The sequence below is a fragment of the Moschus berezovskii genome, chromosome 3 (genome assembly GCF_049115385.1).
Source record: "Moschus berezovskii isolate FMDL1 chromosome 3, NW_MosBer_1.0, whole genome shotgun sequence".
NCBI classification, from domain to species: domain Eukaryota; kingdom Metazoa; phylum Chordata; class Mammalia; order Artiodactyla; family Moschidae; genus Moschus; species Moschus berezovskii.
The window spans coordinates 18,955,481-18,974,135 of record NC_142462.1 but is presented as its reverse complement, the minus strand read 5'-3'; the positions used below and the strand labels follow the sequence as shown (position 1 = coordinate 18,974,135).

The following is an 18,655-nucleotide window of genomic DNA, read 5'->3' as shown; positions in this document are numbered from 1 at the left end:
GTCTGCTGGGGTCAGCTGGTTCACTCCCCAGTTTCACACCGAGAATTGCCAGTCCACAGGACACGCCTTTGACACTGCTGCTGTGTTAGTGTGCACGTGTCTGTTTGTAGTTCAAGGCTGTGCCTAACGGAATCTCAGAGACCAAAAGCTGCAAACCTGGTGAGCCTGGATTGAGATCATAAAAGCTGTTAGGCAGTGCTTCCTACCTATCTCTAAGACTCCCACGCTAGATAAGTTGGTGGCAGGATGGTTAGGCTGACACTAGGTCACCCACCAAACTCCAGCAAATTTTCATCCATCAAGGTACCTTATAAAACACCACACAATCTCTGGCCCACCAGGACATCCTTCTTAAGTAATAATTTGGCTCCAAGAAACTTAAGGCCTAGCTTGAAACACAAATGGGATGTTTAAGTTCCAAAGAGTTGAGTGTTCCATCTTCTTGCACACCTGCTCATTATGTCTAAGAATATAGTCCTGGAAAATGTATACACCTACAAAACTTGCAAAATCTTACTAAAACCAACCTAAAATTACAATGGCTATGATAAGAAATATTCCAATTAGACAAGACTGTTCATTTGAAAGCAAGTGCTCCCACATTAACAAACAGAATGGGAGACCTACTTCAATCAGTATGCAAAAGCTTCCAAAAAACTTCAAGATTCCAAAATAACATCATTAAAAAATTCATTACAAAAGGCTAATAAAAAATTAAAGATGCAAGGGCTACCTAAACCAAAAGACAATAAGACTGACATAACTCCTGCTGCTCCCCTCTAACTTGCTTGCCTGAGTATTCAGCTCTCTAATTCTCTAACTGAACCGACTTTCCACTCTGGACGTTACCTTTCAAAATAAACCACCCAACCAAAGCTGTTGGAGATCCTCCTCAGGTATTTTTCACTCCTTGATCAAAAACCAAAGTAAAGGACCATAGTTAAAGAATTTCCTAAAACTGTGGAAGAGAACCAAAAGTTTTCTGAATAATTCAAAGTCCTCACTGGAACCTATGACCAGGGCTGCAGATCTTTATGAGCTCATGCAACTGCTAGTAGGACCTGCTGCTGCTGCTGCTGCTGCTGCTAAGTCACTTCAGTCGTGTCCGACTCTGTGTGACCCCATAGATGGAAGCCCACCAGGCTCCCCCGTCCCTGGGATTCTCCAAGCAAGAATACTGGAGTGGGTTGCCATTTCCTTCTCCAATGTGTGAAAGTGAAAAGCGAAAGTGAAGTCGCTCAGTTGTGTCCGACCCTTAGCGACCCCACGGACTGCAGCCTACCAGGCTGCTCCATCCATGGGATTTTCTAGGCAAGAGTACTGGAGACACCTAAAAATGATGCAAGAAGCAGAAGGGTGCAACCCTACTGACAATATCTAAGATCCTCCATCTTTAACATGGTCCCCTTATAAGCAGAAAAAGCTTGCAAAATGCAGCTGATCTTTTAAAAGCCATACCTAGAGTTTTCCTTGCCCATGATGATTGGTCAAACAGGCAAACAAAAGAAAAATGAATCTGCAGCTGACTGTGCCCACCTTAAAAACTTGTCTGGAAATTCTCTTCCTAAGGCATCCTGGTCCCACAATAAATGATGTCACCCAGCTGGCTCTCAGTGCCCAACTTGTAAACAGACTATCTCCTGAGATTAGTGAATTGATAAAAAGGTAGATCACAACAAACTGGAAAATTCTTCAAGAGATGGGCATACCAGACTACCTTATCTGCCTTCTGAGAAATCTGTATGCAGGTCAAGAAGCAACAGCTAGAACCAGGCATGGAATAATAGACTAGTTCCAAATTGGGGAAGTAGTACGTCAAGGATGTATATTGTCACGCTGCTTATTTAACTTATATGCAGAGTGCATTATGTGAAATGCTGGGATGGATGAAGCACAAACTGGAATCAAGATTGCCAGGAGAAATATCAATAACCTCAGATATGCAGATGACACCACCTTTATGGTAGAAAGGAAGAACTAAAGACCCTCCTGATGAAAGTGAAAGAGGAAAGTGAAAAGGCTGGCTTAAAACTCAACATTCAGAAAACTAAGATCATGGCATCTGGTCCCATCACTCCATCCCAAATAGATGGGGAAACAATGGAAACAGTGAGAGACCTTATTTTTGGGGAGCTCCAAAATCACTGTAGATGGTGACTGCAGCCATGAAATTAAAAGATGCTTGCTCCTTGGAAGGAAAGCTATGACCAACCTAGACAGCATATTAAAAAGCAGAGACATTACGCTGCTGATAAAGTTCCATCTAGTCAAGGCTATGGTTTTTCCAGTGGTCATGTATGGAATGTGAGAGTTGGACTATAAAGAAAGCTGAGTGCCAAAGAATTGATGCTTTTGAACTGTGGTGTTGGAGAAGACTCTTGAGAATTCTTGGACTGCAAGGAGATCCAACCAGTCCATCCTAAAGGAAATCAGTCCTGAATATTCATTGGAAGGACTGATGCTAAAGTTGAAACTCCAATACTTTGGCTACCTGATGTGAAGAACTGACTCATTGGAAAAGACCTTGCTGCGTAAGACTGAAGGCAGGAGGAGGAGAGGACGACAGAGGATGATGGTTGGATGGCATCACCAACTCGATGGACATGAATCTGAGCAAGTTCTGGGAGCTGGTGATGGACAGGGAAGCCCGGTGTGCTGCGGTCTACAGGGTCGCAAAGAGTCAGACATGACTGAGCGACTGAACTGAAAAAGGCAGAAAACAGGATGGGAGTCCACTGGTTTGACTGAACTCGTGACCAATGCTGAGCACTTTGAAAGGACTTAGGAATAAGATAGTAAACAAAAGTCTTCCCAACTATTTGCCTTTACACTACAACAGGTCCAAGACCAGTGACCAAAAATAACACCTGGGCCTCCCACAGTGCACCCTCCTAAACAGTCTATCATCAAAACGCTGGTCTAGAGATCCACATCTCAATTGTAATGAACTGGGGCACTGGAAAAAAGATTGGTCTGAAAAATTCTATCAAAATTCTTCAATAGAAACTTAAATTCTCTCATATCTTCCCCCCAAAGGGGGCCCTCTTTTGGGCCCCTCCAAGAATTGACAGGACCACAAGGAATTCTCTGATAAGCTGCCACCAGTAATTCCTTTAAATAGCCAAGGGGAAATTAAAATTAATGGAGGGACTTCCCTGGTGGTCCAGTGGTTAAGAATCCACCTTCAATGCAGGGGATGCAGGTTCGATCCCTGGTTGGGGAAATAAGATCTCACATGCCTTGGGGCAACTAAGCCCATGCGCTCCAACCACAGAAAGACTGCATGCCACAACAAAGACCCAGTGCAGTCAAAATTAAACAAACAGTTTAAAAATATTAAATGTAATGGGAAACCTTGCCAACTTGTGATAGACACCAGAGCTACAGTCTTCACCTTAAACCCCACTTCATAAGACAACACATCCTTTGGAGTGAAAAAGAAGTTCCCATAGTGAGTGTCTATTAAAATTCTTCCACAACCAGGACAAATGACTCTGGGATCTTTCACTGAGAAATTTTCCTTTTTTGCTACATGGTACAGCTCCAGTCAATCTATTAGGCTTTCCTGGTGGTTCAAATGGTAAAGAATCTGTCTGCAATGCAGGAGACCCGGATTTGATCCCTGGGTCAGGAAGATCTCCTGGAGAAGGGGATGGCAACCAACTCCAGTATTCTTGCCTGGAGAATCCCACGGTCAGAGGCTGCAGTCCATGGGGTCTCAAAGAGTCAGACACGACTGAGCGACTAACACACAGGTAGTGATCTCCTTTCTGAATTAAAAGGGCTAATACATTTTGCTTCTAGTGGACACCGCACTTTAGAATTTCCTGACCAAGCTGATCCTGATCCTTAATGTTCTTTACAGTCTGTCCTTGATATAGAAGAGAAAGGATTCCAGCAAAAGACCTCTAACTTAATCAAGGTGCCTGAAAATCTGTGGGCTACCTCTAACACTGACCCTGGAAGAATAAAAAGTGCAGAACCCATAAAATTTGGATAGAGGAAACCAAACCTCTTCCTAAACCGCCTCAATAGCCATTAACCTGAGGTGACGCAAGGTCTTAAACCAATAATAGAAGACCAATTCCCTCAGGGGCTAACCATTCCCCGTACCAGCCCCCTGTAACACCTGGTCTTAACAGTCCTGAATCCCAATGGGTGGGGATGGCAATTGAACTTGAGATTAACAAGATTCCCTACTTCCCAGCTGTTCCATACCCCAAAGTCCTTTGTCACAAGTTTCAACAGACTCAAAATGGTTCACAGTTGTGGACCTCTGTCCAGTCTTCACCATGCTGGGGACACCAAAAACCAGTAGCTATTAACCTTTACTTGGAACAAACAATATACCTGGGACAGGCAAACTTTGAGGGCTCAGTGAGACCCCTTCTTATTTTTCCCAAATGCTCCACCAAAATTTAGGTACCCTCCATTTCCCCAGGAAATCAACCCTTCTACAGTAAGAATATAGCCAAACTTTTGTTATTTTCAGGTACCAAAGAGGCATCCATAAAGAATCCCACTTATTTGCTATAACAGTTAGCTAAACAAGGACATAAAATTATAATTATCTCCAGACACTACTCATTAGTTAGGTCATAATCTAAGCACTGAAGGAATCCAGTGAGCTCCAAAAAAGCTCCAAGCTGATCCCAAAATTCCCTAGGCCACATCTAAACAACAACCTTGTGGATCCATAGGCCTGGCTGGTTATTGCAGAGTATGGGTTCCTAATTTTTCCTCTATCGGCTTTCCTACTCCATGAACTCACTAAAAGCTCAATCACTGAACCAGCTCCTGGGGAAGATAAACATGAGCAGGTCTTTATGAGACTAAACCTAGTGCTGCAAGAACTGCCTGCTCCAGGGCCACCCAACTTCAAAATCTTTCACCTTATTTGCACATGAAACAGACAGCCAGGCCCTGGGGATGCTCAAGAAAGAACATGAGAAGTACAGAAGTGAAGTGAAAGTTGCTTAGTCATGTCCAACTCTTTGCAACCCCATGGATGTAACCCACCAGGCTCCTCAGTCCATGGGATTCTCCAGGCAAGAATACTGGAGTGGGCCGCCATGCCCTCCTCCAGGGAAACTTCCCGACCCAGGGATTGAACCCATGTCTCTTACATCTCCTGCGTTGGCAGTCAGGTTCTTTACCACTAGTGGCACCTGGGAAACCCTAGGAAATGACGTTTACTTACAAACTCCACACACTGTCCAAGATCTTCTCATTTCTGAAGTAACTCAACATTTCTCTGCAAACATGCTAACCTCCTATGAGACGATTCTTCTTTCAGCATCTAAGTCTGCATCCAAAACAAAATAGTCTGCTCTGTTACTACCCTTGACCAAAGAAGGTGAGCCCATGACCTTTGTGACACTGTATCCTAATTCACAAAGTGCCCCCTTGACTAATCCTGATCTAATTTTGTCTGTTGATGGGCCACACTGAAAACAAAAAAGGAAATTTCCAAGCTGGCTATGTTGTCATTACCCAATATGATTTTTTAAGAGGGTAAGTCTGCCATAAGCTAAATCAGTCCAACAAGCAGAGCTCTTCACGCTGACCAAGAGCATGCTAGTTACCAGAAGGACAGCTGGTATGCTTCGGGATCATCCATAACTGGAATATTAAGGAAGCAAAGGGTTTTTTTTTTTGTCTACCAGTCTTAGCGACTCAATTATGTCCAACTCTTTGTGACCCCACGGACTGTAACCTGCCAGCCTCCCCTGTCCATGAAATTCTCCAGGCAAGAATACTGGAGTGGATTGCCATTCCCTTCTCCAGGGGATCTTCCTTACCCAGGGATAGAACCTGGGTCTTCCACATTGCAGGCAGATTCTTTACAATTTGAGCCACCAGGGAAGCCCTTTACGTCTACCAGGACCCCAGCAAAAACAGAAAAAAACTTCTTGCTGCTACTCCATTATCTGTTGAAACTGCTGTCATAAAAACTGAGGCTCACACTAAAAAGACTGAACCTGAGTATCAGGGGATTGCCTTAGCTGACTTCTGCAAAAAGGCAGCAGCAACAGAATCTACAAAGGTTGTGGATCACGTGGATGAAGTCCATTCTGTTCCTGCAAAAAATGACCCCTTGTTGCCAGACTTTTGCCATCCTGGTGTCCCTGCAACAGGCAAAAGCCTGCTTCTTAATTTTTTTTTTCTTTTTTTTTGATGTGGATTTTGTGATTTTAAAAGTCTTTATTGTATTTGTTACCATATGGCTTCTTTTTTATGTTTTGCTCTTTTTGGCCATGAGGCATGTGGGGTCTTAGTGACCAGGAATTGAACCCCTTCCTCCTACATTGGAAGGTGAAGTCTTAACCACTGGACCGCCAGGGTAAGTTCCACTAGACCACAGCCTGCTTCTGAGTCAGAGAAATCATGATCTTCAAACAATGGCTGTCAATTCAATGAGCAGTCAGGGCTACTGGGGAACCCATAACAGTGCTTGGTTCTTCCCAGCTTCCCGGCAAACTCCATTTTTCAGTTTTTGCATTCCTTCATCCACTGCAGTGTGATTGAAATGACTCAAATCAGGAAATAAACACTGATAATGTTAGGTAGTTAGAATAGAAAAAAACAGTCCAAAATGGCAGTGGCTAAACGATGAAGAAGGGAAAAGCCTGCGAAAATAGAACAAAGGAAGGTCCAAGGACCAGAGGGAGGACTTCAGGTAAACAAACAGCACTCCTGGCTAGCCCAGTTTACAGAGGGCAGGCCCAGGAGGAAAAAACATAAAAAGAGGAGCCAAGATTGGGCCAGGGCCTCTCTTCTCCTCACATCTTTTGGGTCAGCATTCCCTCACACCTCGAAGATGTATTTTCCTTTACTTTATAAATAAAACTGAGCTGTAACATGGAGCTGTAACACTGGCCTGTCCGAGGACTGTAACGCTGGTCCATCTGTCACTTCATATTTTTGTTGCGATGCAACAGAACCAAGGAAATTACACACTCCCCTGACAGTAGGAGGCCTTCTATAAAATCCCAAAAACAGTTTACCACCAGTGTCTGACCTGACAGCTCCCCAAACCTGGAAAACTATGTTTGTTCCCAGAGGCCTCAAACCTTCTCCCTCTGAACCCTCTGAATACCTGCAGCTGGACTTCATTCAGCTGCCACTTAGTGGGGGTTACCAGTATGTTCTTATCATGTGTATGTTTTCTGGATGGGCTGAAGACTTCTGCAGCAAGGTCGTTGCCTTCATTACAGGGAACAGCTTGACTCCCTGTTGGATCTGTTTCTTTAACCTTTGCTTCCCATTGCTTTTGTTCACTAAAAGGATACTGTGTGTCCATACATACTGACCTGCCTGGGGGAACCCTGCCCCTCTGCCTAAAAGTTAAACCAAGAAGCCTTTGTTCAGGACTTTGTCCACTTATAGGTGACTACAGGAAGGAAAAAATTAACCCATTGCCTCCCCTGGCTTGCCATTCCAGGAGATTTTGCAAGATTAATGGCCTTTTCACTTTGATTTTTCACCACCCGCCCACCTCCATCTCTGTTCTATAAAAAGAACCTGGCATCCAGACCTGGATAAGATGGTTATTTTGAGACATTAGTCTGCCATCTTCTTGGTCAGTTGTTGTTCCAAATAAAGCCATATTCCTCATCTCAACGCCTCGTCTTGGATATACTGGCCTGTTGTGCAGCTCGCTTGTTGGCAAACTTTGCCATCCTGACATCCTTACAGCAGACAACAACCTGTTTCTGAGTCAGAGAAATCATGATGGGCAAACAATAGCTGTCAATTCAATGACCAGTCAGGGCTCTCAGGAACCCAGGATGCTGGGTTCCCCACCGTCTGCCCATCATGATTTCTGACTCAGAAGCAGGCTGCTGTCTATTGTAAGGGCATTGGGATGGCAAGAGTCTGGCAACAAGACTGCAGGTGACTGATGGGAACTGTGTTCCCACTTGAGGTGGACCTTCCACAATCATCACTGACTCAGGCAACCACTTCACTGGGCCAATCATATAAAGCCTTAACGAAACCTTGTAACCTTGAAATCATCACTGTCCCTGTCACCCTCCACCATCAGGCAAGATGGCTGAGATCAACAATGGATCCTCAAGGTTAAAATCTCCAAACCTGCTCAGATTATGAGCCCCACCTTGGCCTTAGATAGTGCCTCTGCTTCTGCCGACTAGTCACAGGCCCTCCTCTCCTATACCTGTGTTATAACCCGACTTTTCTATCTACTTTAAAATCTTCAACTTGATGGCCTTCAAATTTTAATAATTCATATTTCTTGATTTTAAGAAACAAGGGGCTCTCAAGGGAAATGAGTGCAATTTCCCCCTTTAAAGTTCATGGCAAAAGATATGGGACTTCTTCTTTGCTTGATGTGCCAATTACTTTTCGACAGTATTTGAAAAATATTAAAAAGCCTAAAAGACAAAGCAAGCAAATCTGTATTCAAAACCCCAAACCTGGCCTTCACAATGTCTCTGGGTGGCCCATATTTGCATTGGGAGATTTGGCTTGGCATTTTAACTAAGGTAAATAGATTCTCACTCTCCTCTGAGCCTGAAAACATTCAAAGAGAGAGGATCCTCTTTCGGAGCCCTTGGAACCTACACCTTCTGAAAGTGAACAAAGTCACACTTTTTAAGGAAACAAGCAGAGAAGTTTCCTGTTATTCTTTCTCCCACAAAATACACACCAGTTCCCACAATGCTTTGCTATTCTGATACTAACGGGGTGGATGGTGAAACAGGAGACTCATTTCATTTTTAAAAGGGGACACTGTCAAAACACACATTCCCCACAGGGCCTTCTACCCTTTCAGCCACTCAAACCCACTGCCTACTAACACCATCTCCTAAAATCCCACAAGCTAAATCCCAAACAGAATATATGATCATCCCCTCCACGTGGGCCCACTGGAGCAGTCAAACACTTGGTCAACTTTTAAAGGCTTCCATATGTGCCTTACAGGATCAAAACTACTTTCAAAAGGAGAGGACTTCATTCCATTTCAATTACTAAAATCTTCTGCTTGTCAAACAAAGAAACAGGTACTGTTTCATGTTGGAGTGGAAAAATTCATACCCAATGAGAGAAACTGATGTCGGCAAAGGTTATAAAATAGTGTGCTATCACTTATTCATCAGCACTGTTTAAAATACATGTGTTACTCTTGGCTTCACTCTACATATTAACACAAAATAGAAATCTGACAAATGAATAAAAATTTCTCCTTTCTCACCAGAAAGGAGCCAAAGGATTGCCCTGCTCCGAGGAGAGTGTCAGATCAAAGCCAGATCAAAAGGATTAGACCAAGGGACTCACAAATGAAAACACAAGACTCAAACCATCCTACCTGTCACTTCTAGAATGACAGGCTCTCTTCTTCAAGGCTCTCAATTCCCCAGCAGAAATGTTTAATGTGATACTGGTTCAGGAAGGCAAAGCTTCCAGAATTTAAGGCATTACCAAGACCATGTTCATACTGGGCCCAGCTGTGCAATAGAAACTACATTTTAGGAAGTGAATGTTTTACTAAACACATTACAAATAATCCAAGGGGAAAGAATTAAATCTTATAATAAAAGGAAAATTAAGTGGGATTTATTCTGGCTAATATTTCAGGTCAATAAAGCTTGTTGAGAGCCACTGTGTGTAAAACCCTCTGCTAAAATATACAAAGGATGCCTCAGGGAGTCTAGAGTCTAGAAATGGAAGGAGGCAGATACATAGCATGTTTCATTTTTAAAAAGCATACCTTAGGTTCAAAGCAGAGCAAGATCACACAAGTCCCTGAGAAGAGAAGGCTAGAGAGTGATATCATGGCTGTTGAATAACAAAAAGCATCCTCCACACATTGAGAATGTGCCACATATTGCACCCAGTACTTTCATTATCTGCACGCCTTACAATAATTCTGCAAGCCAGGTATTGATATTCCCATTTCACAGATAGAGAAACTGAGGCTCTCAGAGGCAGTCAATGGAATATCATGCTTCTTCTTTTCTTTCCCTTATGCTGCTTCTTAGATGTTATGCTCTACTTCCCTTGTAGAAGGCTAAAGAAATGAACTTAGCTTAGGGTAGGGAAGATTTCAGCAGAAAACCAGAGCATCTAAACTAGGGCTTCTCAGGCTTGGCTGTTCTGTGCATTGTAAGCTGGCCAGGAGCCACCCTGACCTCTTCCCACTGCAGATGCCAGCAGCCACCCTCTCTCCCCAAAGGTGAAAACCAAATTGCCCAAATGTCCCTGGGAAGGATAGTCATTCTTGGCTGAGAATCACTGATCTAAAAAAACACACTGGAGGGACGTCCCTGGTGGTCCAGGGTTAAGATGTCACCTTTCAATGCAGGGGGTGCGGGTTCCATTCATCGTTGGGGAGCTAAAATCCCACCTGCTTCATGGCCAAAAAACCAAAGCATAACACAGAAACAATATGGTAACAAATTCAATAAAGACTCTAAAAATGGCCCACATCAAACAAAATACAAAAAATAAAACATAAACACAGGGGAAAGGGCAGATCTCTTCATAAATCACTCAATAAAGGAAAGACGACTGTTCACACAGTCACCGGCCTAAGGGCAGGAGATGGAGACAGCAGCTCTGCAGTTCCTTCCAGCCCTGCCACTTTGAGTTTGAGCCACATAGAGAGACCATGGCCCTGATTTCCAGCACCGGCCCCGCAGTGACCTGTAACACACAGCACCTGTGCTAAATAAATACGTGCTCTTCAAACTGGCATCGTGTGCCCTGGCATCCATGAGGCTTTCTACAGAGTGTGCAGGAAAGGAGACAGCTAACAACATTGTCATTTCCAGATCTCAACCTTCTGTCTGCAGGCTTTCCAAACGCTGACCAGCCAGAGAACACACCTGCAGTTGAAGAGTCATTCAAGGTCTCCTCTCCCGCCTACATTACCAGGGGTAAAAAAGGAAACCCAAATCTCACCGTGATGCTTGCCCACAAGGTATAAAAGTACGCTTTTGTAGAAGAGCTTCTAGAGGTGGAATAGCATTTAGATTTTACTTGGGATTCAAAGAATGATGTCATCATTTTATTAGTAAAGGTCAAGGTTTACAATATTCTGGAAATGACATTCACAGTGATTCTTTACATTTACAATAAAAATGTTGGATGCCAACCTAAACTGTGTGGAGGTGGGGGAGCAGTAAAATTGTTAAAAACCTTTATAGAGGTCACAGGAGAGAAAAAAGGCTGAAGCATAATGAAGCACACTGGTGTCTGTTCCCCAGACAACCTGTTGATCAAAGGCAGTCATCCTCTGCAGTGTCTGCAGCTCATTTTTATTATAAAGAATGCCACTGGGGGACTCCCCTGGTGGTCCACGGGCGACAGTTCCACTCTCCCAATGTAGGGGGCCCAGGTCATTCCCTGGTTCCACATGCCACAAGTGAGACTTGGTGCAGCCAGATAAGGTAAAAAATAAATAAATGAAAAGAATGCCCTTGACTCTAAATTTCTGCTTTCACATGTTTACCACACTAATGGCATCAGCTGGTCTGTACCCCAAAATGAAATGATGGGGAAGGACTTCAGGATTGACACGAACTGAAAATTAAAGGGCATGGAGGTCATCTGGTCAGCAGAGGTCTTCCCAGGATTAAGTACCCAGTTAGGGTTCCAGATCACAACGAAGCTGCTAGATCATGTAAGCCCCAGAACACTGCGCTGCTTCGAACACTTCTGCTTTGAACTCAACTTTGAAATAAGTTTATTTTTGCAATAAATAAAGTTTTGCAGCTGGGCTTCCCAGGTGGCTCAGCCATAACAAATCCACCTGCCAATGCAGGAGACACTCAGGAGGCATAGGTTCCATCTGTAGGTTCTGAAAGATTCCTGAAGTAGGAATTGGCCACCCAGTCCAGTACTCTTGCCTGGAGAATCCTATGGACAGAGGAGTCTGGTGGGCTACGGTCCATGGGGTTGCAAAGAGTCGGACACAACTTTAGTGATGGAGCACACATGCAAAATCTTGCAGCTACCTGAGAAAAATCAACTAATCAACTCTCTGGGCTGTCTTTGCCAGAGACTGTTATTCATTTGGTGCTCAGCAAGATACCTGGACACCATACTGAGAATCAAATGTGTGGGGCATGTGCACACCTCAAGGGAACGCGCTTATCCTCTGCAGTGCTGGGAAATGTCTAATTCTCTCGTTCCCCTCTAATAACACAGTTAGGCTTCTCCTATCAGCACGTGAGAGTGTTCTTGAGGAACCCTGTCCTGCCACAGTAAAAAGCTACCCTAAATAGTACTTTCTTAGTATCCCACATAGAGAAACAATGAACTATGTTGGGAAGAGGATGAACCAGCTTTGGAATCTGACCAACCTACATTTGAAATCCAGTCTTTCTACTAACTGGCCTGCTGTGGCCTTGATCGAGTGGCTTAGTGTTTCCAGTTACCTGATTCCTTATTTGCCAAGTGAAGATAGAAATGCCAGCCTTACAGGAATGTTGGGAAGATTCGATGAACTGTGAGCGTGCAGGGTAAGTGCTGAGTGAGTGGCAGGTAGTGTGAGGGTGGCGAGAGACCCTGGAGGCCTCACCTGGTTGCAGCGTGCGTCAGTGTGTGTTGCCCCTGCACCGGGCGCTCTAGCATGCCCCTGTAGTGAAACGCCAATAAAGTCCTGAGAGCCAAGAACATTCCTTCCTGGCTGGCTCTAACAGGATAGTTTTGCCTTGTTTCCAGCACATTTCAGCCTCCACTCCTCCCCCTTCCCAAACAGTACACTAGAACCAGCAATTCTTAATCTCCTGTTAGTCACAAATACCCGCTTTTCCCTGGAACACTGCATCTAGCACAAATGCATGAAATTTTGCATCAATTATATTGGGTTCAATGACCACCTGGAAACTCTCATATGCCTGCCCTCCACGGTGACTGCTTCAGAAGCCTCCTCTAAACAAAGACTCGGAAATGCTTTATAAACATGCGGCAGCCGGGCAGTGGTGTCTATGTTACAATGCAAACTTCACACTGACAGTCTGGTGCCAGCGTTCCTGCAGAGAAAAAGCAAATGAAATAAGTCTGGGGTACCAATGAAGAGTTCCCAGTCAAAAGGACTGCTTTTTTAAACATGGACCCAGGCAATGGTTTATAAATTTCAAAGAAATGACAGTAGGATTTACTTTAGTTAATTCTCAAAAGAAGTGAGCTCCAGAAGTTCTCTGTCCCAACAAAGTTCCCAAAAGAATCTATTTTCTCACATTTTCTAGGGTATGTAGAAACATTGCTAGGAAAAGGGCTCTCTGATCAAGGAAACAACTATTTATATGGTATTTGAGACCCACAAAGTATTATGGGGAATTAGCTAGTTTCATTAAGGGGACAGAACAAAGGCAATATCTGACGTCAAAAGAGCTATGGTCCTACATTGGTTTTGCCATATCATCTGCCTGGCAAAAAAGCATACCAATCGCTTGGCAAAAAAACACGGCTACACTTAGGGCGTAAAAGGAATAGCAATGGCTCACAGGGAAAATGGGCAACAAACGCAAAAGAAGAGACAAGCTCAACATCTTTATTTCTCACAGAGAACGCTAGCTAAAATGGATAAGTTCTGGTTTTAAAGTCAAACAGAAGTGACTTGAATCCTACTCTGCTGTGTATCAACTCACTTAACTCAGTTTTATCATTTGTAAAACACAGATAATGTCTACTTCATAAGATTAATATAGGGATTAAAATGAGATAACAGAAGAGCTGAAATTCAATATATAAAAATTAACCAATATAAACTGTCCTACAGAAGACTAGAGTCAGACTGCCTAGGTTCCAATCCTGGCTCTATAACTTCTCAGCTGAGCAATTTTCAGTAAGTTACTTGACATCCTTGTGTCTTAGTTTTCTTGTCTGTCAAATAGAATTACAAATAATATCTACTTTAGCAGATTTTTGTGAGCATTAAATGTTAAAACATGAGAAGTAGTTTAAAATGCAATACCTGGTCAAGTACTCAATACATTTTTATAAATATACTGGGAGTAAAATACATTTAACTAAATACATTTACTAAATACACTAAATATATTTAGTGCAATACATTTAGGAAATGTATTAAGCACTGCTAAAATGCTCAGTATTATTTTATTTTATTATAAATAAAAGTATTATTAACAACTTTTGTTTTCTTTGATGGGGCAAAGCACATGAAAGGATGAATAATAATATACTTATGATGATGAAAGAATATTCTTAAGTTTGCAATGCATGGGTGTGACCTTTACATTTGATGCTATTAAGTAACAGAAAGAAACAAAGTGATACACTCAATCTGGGAGAGTGAATGGCCCTTTGAGGTAACTGCGTTTTTGTTTTTTTTTTGCTGTGCCCCATGGCATGTGGGATCCTTGTTCCCCAACCAGCGATCCAACCAAGGCCCCCTGCATGGGAAGCACGGAGTCCAGTAAAGTCTTTTTTATTATTATTATTTTTTGAGGTAACTGTTGATGAAGCCTGTGCACACTTGCCTGTGCTAAGAGATACAGCTGGGTTTAAAAACCTGGCATGGATTTTACCAGACTGTTCTACGTGGTTTTTCTGAGTGTGAACAGAGCTTCATCTCCAAGAACTGCCTGACTCAGCACAAGGGAAAGGCTTATTTACCAAATGCAGACTCTGGAAGGAGATTTGAAGAAGCAGGAGGGGTGGGAAAAAAAGCTCATAGAGCCCTCTCCTAGTCATAAAACGTGATGACAGAAATGCCTGATGACTTCCTCTTACCATCTCAGTTCATTAGAAACAAGGGACCGGGGACCACTATTGTAAGAACTCTGCTCCATTTTCCTGTGGGTTACCTTTATCTTGTCTGCCCATATCCCTAGTGGAGATTATTCTTAATAACACAGACCTGGAACACCACAATAGCCTCAGGACATATTTCCAGCAGGAGAGGAGGAAAGGCTGGGTGTAGGGAGAGGCTGAGCCATCCTTCTGCCTCTAGGGAGCAGAGAAGCAGATGCTCAGCAACCTTGAGGTCCAAGGAGAGCAAGCAGGGGCATCAGTGACTGATGCCCAGACAAGGAAGAGATATAGAAGATGTCCTGGGCCAAGAAGTTGGTCCAGAGCTGATCCGGCTGAAGAAAGCCTGCCCATTATTTTAAAATACCAATGATGGTGCTGGAAGATTTTTAAAAGAAATGGCTCTTGGAGCACTGGATCCTCAAACCTCAACAAACATTGCGAAGTTGGTCCCTATGAAGAGAACAAATGATCACTTTGTGACAGGAGTGTATGATTTTATTTTACTAAGAAACATAGAAGAGCAGAATTTGGGTCCATTTTCTTCCATGCCAAAACTTTTGGTGAAAATCTGGCATTCTAAATAATCAGAGGAATTATGAATCACATTCCCATTGGTACCCTCAGGTTGCAACTTGCACTGAATGCAAATTTGAAATTTACGAACACTGTGCAACGCATTTCTCTATAATTTCCATGATGAAAATGTGTACATAAGCAGTCACCCGCATCTGTTAATAGTCGCCATATGATGTCTTCTGCAGCTACCACGCCTTGATGTTAGTAACATTTTCTGCTCATCTGGAATATTTGGAAGCAATTTTGCACAACCCTTAACTACAGCAAGTCTACAACCCACTTGAAAGGCATTCCAGGCAAGAAAATGGCTGGCTACTTGTTCTCCCTTACCTAGATGTGGGAGAGTTCAGGATAACGAATATGTTCCGTCTCCTGTATTTGGTGGAGTTCTCTAATTTCCCAAGTAATTTCCTGTCCTGATCCCGGGTTTCTGTGCATCCTTGTTATGTCACGAGACTCCCGCACTCTCAGTTCCCATCAGTGCCGCCAGGAACACTGCCCTTGCGATGACGACGCACGGGTTTTTAAGGCCAGAGCGCTGCGGGAGTGGGAGCGGGGGAAGGAGAGCCACGCGGCCGCAAAGGTGTTTACGAAAACATATCCCCCAGCCACACTTTTTTTTTTGCAGCCGTGAGAGAAACTGGCACCTTCTTGCGCCAGTGTTTCAATAATACCTTTGCATTCGCTTCCTTCCACTTGGCCGGTAGCATCTAAGGGCTTTGCAGACGGCTGAAAATGTACTCAAAACAGCATCCCGTCCGCCCGCCCTCTGCAGCCTCCCCCTCCCGTCCGCTGCTGGCCCAGGGGGTGCGGGTTTCACTGCCGCGAGCCGTCAGCTCCCCGGGAGAAACCCGAGGCGGGGCGCCCCGGGACGCCACAAGGTGGGCGACAAGGTGATGACAGCGCGACTCACTCACTCTCTGCGCTGGCCTCCTGGCCCGGCCGGGAGCGCGGCAGCGCGGGGCTGCGGCGGGGGCTGGGGCGGCGGGGGGTCGGCTCCGGCCGCTTTCGGGCGCCGCGGAGCACGCCGGAGCCCGGGCCCGGGGCCGCGGCCAAGGTCGGCTGCGGCTGCCGCGCCGCACTGCCGCCGGGCGGCTGCGGAAGCCGAGGACCCCCGGGGGCGGCGGTCCGGGCCGCGCGACCCCCGCTCCCGTTTACCTGCACGCGGGCGGCGGCGGCGGCGCTGGGCTCGCGAGCGCGGCGGCGGCGGCGGCGGCTGCGCCCGAGCGTCTCCCGGGGGCGGCGGGCCGGGCGCGCGCAGGATGTGCTGGCTCACGCTGCGCCGGCCGCGGCTCGCGCTCCCCGGGGACCCGGCGCTTCCTCCCGCTCCCGAGCGTGACACTGACAGCGCCCCGCGCGCACCCCCGCGGGGCCCGCCCCGCCCCGGCCCACGCCCTCCGCGCCCCGCGCTCCGCCCTCCGGAGGGCCCTCCGCAGCCGGGCCTGCGGGGAGCAGGCGGCGCCCGCCAGAGGCTCCGAGCGGCTAAGCTCCGGCCCCGAGGCCACCGCTAGGACTCACCTACGAGGCTGCAAACCAGAGCGTCGGTGTTTTGGGCGCTCCTGCCTGCCAGCCAACATGGAACAACTTTCACTCCCTGAGAACTACTTCAGGTTATTTAAATAGAAATAGAGAAAGCTCAGATCCATCTGCTACACCCTAAGACTTACAGATTTAGTCTTAGTTTCCCCCAGAAGAGGAAACACATATTCAGCTTGCCTTGGCAACATTGTTTCATAAAGTCCTAGCTTTTAAAACTCTGGGTAACAAAATACCCTGCATATGCTAAGTGAAATAAGTCAGATAAAGACAAATCACTTGTATCTGGAATCTTTAAAAATACAATGAACTACTGAATATAACAAAAAAGAAGCAGAATCACAGATACAGAGAATAAGTTAGTGGTTACCGGTGGGAGGGGCATTAGAGGGGTAGGAGGTTAAGAGGTACAAACTAATACGTATAAAATAAGCTAAACAACACGGAGAATATAGCAAATACCTTTAAGCATTGTGAAATCACTGTAACATATAATGTGGAAAAAAGCAGAACCAAATGGGGCCTTCACAGGGACAGACCCTTCACCCATATCCTCTGCTTTAGCTCCTCTGAGAGTGCCCAGATAACAGCATCTGATGTACATTTCCTGAGTTGTTTTTACAGAGGCTAAAGACCCCCAGGTGGAAGATGTTAACTAGTTAACTATTCAAAAGATGGAGAGCATGAAGCTCCCCAAACCTATTGGAGCCCAAGGACAACCCCTAAACCTAAGGATAACCCCTGACACGCCCTGTTACCTCACCATTAACCAATCAGAGAATTGTGCACAAGCTGATCACCTTACCCTGGGGCTTGCCTCCCTCACCTTGCCTTTAAAACTACTCTGCTGGACCCCATTGTGGATTTCAGGCTTTTGGAGCATTGGCTGTCCCAGACTCCTTGTATGGTGCCTTCGAATAAATGCTGCACTTTCCCCATCACAGCCAGGTGTCAGCTGGTTGGCTCTATTGTGAGCAGGCAAGCAAACCCAAGTCTGGTTCAGTAACAAATGTATATCACTATGCCTCAATTTTTTTTTTTTTTTTAAAGAACACATGAAAAAGGAAAAAAACGAATAAGTATCTGAGTAACCATTCTCGGACTCCCCCAAAGCTGCCATAACAGACGAGTTTTAAGACTCAGAAATGGAGTTTAGGATTCTAATCAATGCAGGTTTGGCCCCATTTTTATGTAAGCTTTTCATCGTGTTTCTTAGATATCTGTGGGGTCTTTGTACACGTTAGAATGAGAGTGGAGAGCTAGGGCTGTATCTTATTCACAGCAGTATCCCCAAACACTACAATAGTGTTTGATGAATAACAGATGTTCAATAAATATTCATGAATTTACTTAATTGACAAGTACTACAGTATTTGCAAAATAAATATAGATCTTATGGTAAATACAATATCAGACCTATATATAAAATGGCTTTCCTTATTCCAATTTTTGCCTTCCTAGCAAATTATTGCAAGTACAAATATATCTAAAAAAGAGAGTTAAAATATCTTTAGTAAGAAAAAATTGAAGATATTCCAGGAGAAAAATTTAATGAAACAAATACTTGCTACTGCCATGTATTAGATATTTAATGAATGTCAAACTCAACATATATTTTCCTTTAAAATTTTTCAATAACACTATGTACCAGATACAATGCCATGCCTGTAGAAAACAAATTTGAGTCTCAGAAGTTAACTACCTTGCCCAGATTCCACAGCTACTGAGTGATTGACCTGACATTGGAATTCTTGTTCACCTGACATCACAGCTTATACATTCCCACTTGGGGTTACTA

The 18,655-nt window shown here is 44.5% G+C and overlaps 1 protein-coding gene across 2 annotated transcripts in view; it reads right to left on the bottom strand.

Annotated features, from left to right (window-relative positions):
- DYNC1I1 (dynein cytoplasmic 1 intermediate chain 1) overlaps positions 1-16,297 on the bottom strand; it is a 389,139-nt gene extending 372,842 nt beyond the window's left edge. For both annotated transcript variants that reach the window (XM_055420462.2, XM_055420463.2), the window contains exon 1: positions 16,239-16,297. The gene's annotated coding sequence lies outside the window, so the exon portion shown is untranslated. The remainder of the gene's footprint in view (positions 1-16,238) is intronic.
- Positions 16,298-18,655: the final 2,358 nt, after the last annotated feature.